Here is a 5375-nt window from a genome sequence, read left to right as displayed (position 1 = left end):
GGTCCTTTAGGGCTTGCAATATATCTTCTTGGCATGTCCAATTCATTTCATCATCACTGTAATGTCTAGAACCACCATCTTAGGTCGTTTTTGAGCTAACCTTTTGGATAAAGATTCTTGATCATGTTTTTCTTCTTTACATTGGTGATTTAAGGAGGGATGTCAATGTTGAGCATGTGGTGGTTTGACACAGTGTCAATTGACTTACATGCAAAGTGGTGCACCCATCCCATAACATGCCCTACAATACATCCAACAAATCATTTATAGCATGGGAGAAAGACGAGACTATGTAATAGACATTATCAAGAATACAAAGTGCACCACCTTGGATTTTACTACAAGGGTTATTTTACAAATGAGATCATTTGCAAACAAGACTGTAGCAGAAGGTGAAGTATGGGATGGCTTGAAGCAAGCACCCAAAGCATGGTCTAACAAGATAGGACAGTATCTTGTCACTATTAGCTTTCCAATTCCCAAGGCAAATTTCTCACTTTATGTGAGAAAAACAGAGAAAGGCATTATGCTGTTTGTCATTTATGTTAATGATTTGATCATCACAGGTGGATACGGCATTGTTTTTGCATGGACAAGGATCTCCAGGTGTACCATGCATGTCTTCAGCATGTGCCATCTAATTTTGGCTCAGAGTAGTCATGAGGGAGCTTGAGTTTCCATGCATGCTACATTGTGTTTATATTTATGTTAATTTTGATTTCATAGAAATTTTGTGTGGTTTTGACATATCTCTCCTTTTATGTCTAGACATTTATACTTGTTATGACATGTCTAAAAGGTCTAAATTAGACATTTAGACTTGTTTTGACATGTTTATGCTTTAAATGAGAAAGAGTATAGCTTCACAAAAGCAATCCTTACGTTTTGAAATGTCTATACAAGGTTTGAATTAGACATTTAGACTCGTTTTGACATGTTTATGCTTTAATAAGAAAGAGTATAGTTTCACAAAAGTAGGCCTTATGTTTTCAAATGTTTAGGCAAGGTTTGCATCAGACATTTAGACTCGTTTTGAAATGTTTTTGCTTTAAATGAGAAAGAGTATAGCTTTGCATAAGTAATCCTTATGTTTAAAATATTTCAAGAATACAATTGTAGATTATAAGCTTTCTCCTTGTTTTTTTATTCAAGAAGCTTTCTCTTAATCGTCTCCATCCATGTTGAGCATATCCTGTAATTAGAGCAAACTTATCCATGAAGAGGGATGATATTCTATAATGAGGGAATGTATCCTTCAGGGGAGGGAGAGAGACACCATGGGGCCTTAAGAATTGAGAGAGGCCAAAGATGGGAGTGAAAGGGATAGGAGACCACATGAGCTAAAGATGATAAGGTTGCATTGAGGCTAAAGGATGTATAAGGATTCAAAATGGATGGAGCCTATGTTTCCACAAATGTGAGGATGAGAAGATGTTTGAGAGTGTCCCACATCAAGCAAGAGCCCCCATACAACTTTTATCAATGAGTCCTAGCACAGTAACAATGACAAGAAAAACTAATAATTTATTTAAGGTGAGAGAGAGAGAGAGAGAGAGAGAGAGAGAGAGAGAGAGAGAGAGAGAGAGAGAGTCATAGTGTGATAACAATGATAAGAAGAAGAAAAATTCAATGGGAATGTGACAAAGGGACAGATGGAGAGAGGGAGTCATAGCATAATAACAATGACAAGAAAAACTAATCTATTTCAAGGGGAATGTGACAAAGGGATAGAGAGAGAGATAGAGAGAGAGAGAGAGCGATAACAATGATAAGAAAAACTAATCATGCAAACATATCTACTTCATGTTTTTAAGACCAAACCCATAAGCATGGGGTACTTGCAATGTAAACTCTTTATTTCGATGGGAAAGTCACACAAACACACACACACACACACACACACACACACAGAGTGAATACCAGAGTGTAATAATATGCACAAGAACAATTAATTGCTTATTTGATGGTGAATACCAAAGGTTTAGAGAATGTGGTGGGAAGAGAGAGAGAGAGAGAGAGAGAGAGAAAGAGAGAGAGAGAGAGAGAGAGAGAATAGAGAGACTAGTGCTATAACATTGACACTCTTATTGAAATAATAATTTATTTCAATAATGGTGTGTATGTGTGTTTTAAAGCAAAAAATTAAACTAAAGGAACCTACACATAAATATAAAAATTAAAAAGAAACAAAATCAAGAAAATCACCAGAGAGCCAAAAAAGAAAAGGGAGACACAAAGTACAAAAGACTAAGCATAAATAACTAAGAATAAAACTAATAAAAAGTTAAGAGGCCACTACATAGTCACGACTATATATATATATATATAAAGAAAGCGAAAGAAAAATGCACAGAGTAAGCTTGGTGGTGAAGAGGAAGAGACTTGTGTCTATAGCAGAGGAGCCTATCTCTTCTGCGTGCAATTCTCTAGATCTAGATTGACCAAGGTTAGGGAGTGCAGCACTCTGTGTGTTTTGCGGAAGCACTAGAATCCGTAACTTTTGCAAGCTTCAGGATCTATGCAAGGTATCTATGAATCATAAGGGTAGCTAACCAGATTGAGAACCAAAACTGTGTTGTTCTTGGTGCCATCCCACCAGTAATCATACAACTTATAAGCACGAAAAGTTCCATCGTTAATCAATCTCACAAAATACAACGAGCTTGCATAGCCGTACCAAGACAAGAACTAAGAATAAAGGTAATGTGGTAGAACATGGCAGCGAGCTCAAGGGCACACGTAAGGGATAGCAAGTGTCAATAGCAAGCAACAGAGAAAGAGTTGTAGTGCCATACTGACATACTACGTAAGGGAGCAAGATCAACTTTGCCAAAGGGAATGAGGGAAACACAAGAAGGAGGAGTCGGCTATCAAGCAAAGCATAAACACAAAGAGTAGCTAAGCCACTAAATGCTAGGCAACCAAACATGAGTCAATAGGCATAGAGCAAGAAGGTAAGAGGGATATGAGACAATACAATTTAGAACCATGAAGTAAGGAGAGTGGCGAGTGGCCCGGTGGATGAGAAGGGATGCAAAAGAGAGCCTTTACAAGCCTTGGAAAAAGAACAAATCAAGGTGAATGAGTCCTGACAACCAAGAATACCGGAGCTTGTTACGATGCTAAGAGGGGAGCTAGCAAACGGATGAACAAAAGAATGGAAGAGAGTTGCGAGGTAGAATTCTAAGTTCTCACTTAGTAATCCAGGATAGTTGGAAGCAGTAAAAGGAAAGAGACAACGAGAATGACCGAACATAAATATGGCAATAACAGATATAGAAGGGGGAGGTAATATAATATCCAAGAAAAAGGTGAAGGTTACGTAAGGGATCATCATGTAGGTAGAATTAAAAGGGTTGATGGGGATTTTTTGGTAGTTAGGTTAGGATTTTATAATACGTGTGCGAGTGGAAAGTGTTAAAATTGTGTGTGTGTGTGTGTGTGTTTAGATTAAAAAGTCCCATCAATAATTGAGCCATACAATTAATTCCATCACTTGGATAAAAAGTTAAAAAAGGAAAACATATAAGGAAAAAATGTTTGAGACATCTAAGTTGAAAAATGCAACTAGAATTTGCAAAATTTTTGATCAAATTAAGAATTTTTAATAATATTGAGTTTCACAAACATAATATTGAAAAACAATGTTGAATCTTCAAGCAGTCCAAGTTCCAAGGTCGGGGTCCACTTACTTGCCACCATCCAAACAAACTAGGTGTTAGAACATCATAGTTACGTTTGGGTCGATAGGTAATGCCTGTTTTCCCTGACTTGTTATCGCTTCACCTAGGAATATAGACAATCATATGGATTCTTAGATAATTAAAAAAACAAATTTAGCCAGAAGTGAAGTTTAAGTCATAAGTGGAGTAAGGAGCGAATGAGTGCATGGGTTAAGAAGGAATTAGAAGAGGTATGGGACGATTAGTGGGCTTGGTATGTGGGGTAGTTAAAAAGAAAGTGTAAAGGGAAGATTTCAAGGGGGTACATAAAAGAATAATTCATAATTAGGAAAGTATTCATGTGTGTGTGTGTGTGTGTGTGTGTGTGTTTAGATTTAATAATCCCATCAATAAATGAACCATATAATGTTAGGGGGGGTTTATCAAGGACAAGAGAGGAAAAAAAGAAGGGGGGGAAGTGCATGTGTGATAAAATTTTATTGAGAAGATTGTGTGTTTGTGTGTGTGTGTGTGTGTGTGTGTGTGTGTGTGTTTAGAATTCATTATCCCCTCAATAATCAAAACATACAATCGATTCAATCATAGATTGGCCTTAAACTAAACAATTAAAATTTTAAAAATAATTCAAATATGGAGATTTGAACATTTGAAAGAAATGAGATATAATTTTATTTCGAAGGTATTACAGCCAAACAAGGTAGGTTTACAAAAGTGTAGAATCCATCTGGTAGTCTAGGCTTTGAGGTCAGGGTTCACTTACCTACCACCATCCAAGAAAAACGAGGTGTTAGAACATCATCGTTTCAAATGGGTAGACAGGTAATGCCTGTATTGCTTGGCGTGTTATTAGTTTACCAAGGAACAAAGACAACCGTCTAGATTCACAAGTAAATTTAAAAATACCATAAGCGATTGAAGGAAGGTGATCCACTCCCTTAAGTGATAGACTGATTAAAGTAATTGAAAATTAGAATAAAGCAATTGATTTAATTGGGGAACTAATTCAAAGAAATGCATACTATATTGAAAACGATCATTGATCGCCTAAATTAAGTAAGGCAATATGGGCCAAGGGACCAAAAAATATTAATGTAAGCAATTAAATGAAATGGTTCAATTGTAAAGAACAATTAATTTAAAGAAGTAATTACTTTTATGAAAGAATTATAATTATTATAATCAATAGATTTTACTGTAAAAAAATTAAAAACTTTTTTGGGAGAGTATAGAACAAATAAAATGATATATAACTCTAAATAGGGCAATTGGAAAAGGTTAGGTTAACAATTCATTTTCCAACAATCATTTATCGGGGGTATTCCACACCCATGGGCTATCTCATTAAAAATTGTGGTCAATCCACACCCATCTCAAGAATCCTTTAATTTAAAAAAACTTGAAGGAGGGGGGTAGTCCACACCCTCAATAGAGACTTTCCAAGGATTAGTACCAAAGGTCGATTTTCTATGCTTTTATCCCCATAAGAAGAATTAATATAAATAAACAAATTCTTACAATTATATATATATATATATATATATATATATATATGAAGAGCCAAAAGTATAAACCTAAAATCAATTGTATCACTAAAAATGAATAAAATGAACCAAGGGAAAAAATTATATATATATATATATATATATATATATACATGTCTGTGTTATTAACTAGAAAAGAAATCAATGCATG

The sequence above is a fragment of the Dipteris shenzhenensis genome, chromosome 13 (genome assembly GCF_047967505.1).
Source record: "Dipteris shenzhenensis isolate YYH24624 ecotype China chromosome 13, Dip_SZ_1.0, whole genome shotgun sequence".
In the NCBI taxonomy this organism is placed as follows: domain Eukaryota; kingdom Viridiplantae; phylum Streptophyta; class Polypodiopsida; order Gleicheniales; family Dipteridaceae; genus Dipteris; species Dipteris shenzhenensis.
This window is presented reverse-complemented; position numbering follows the sequence as displayed.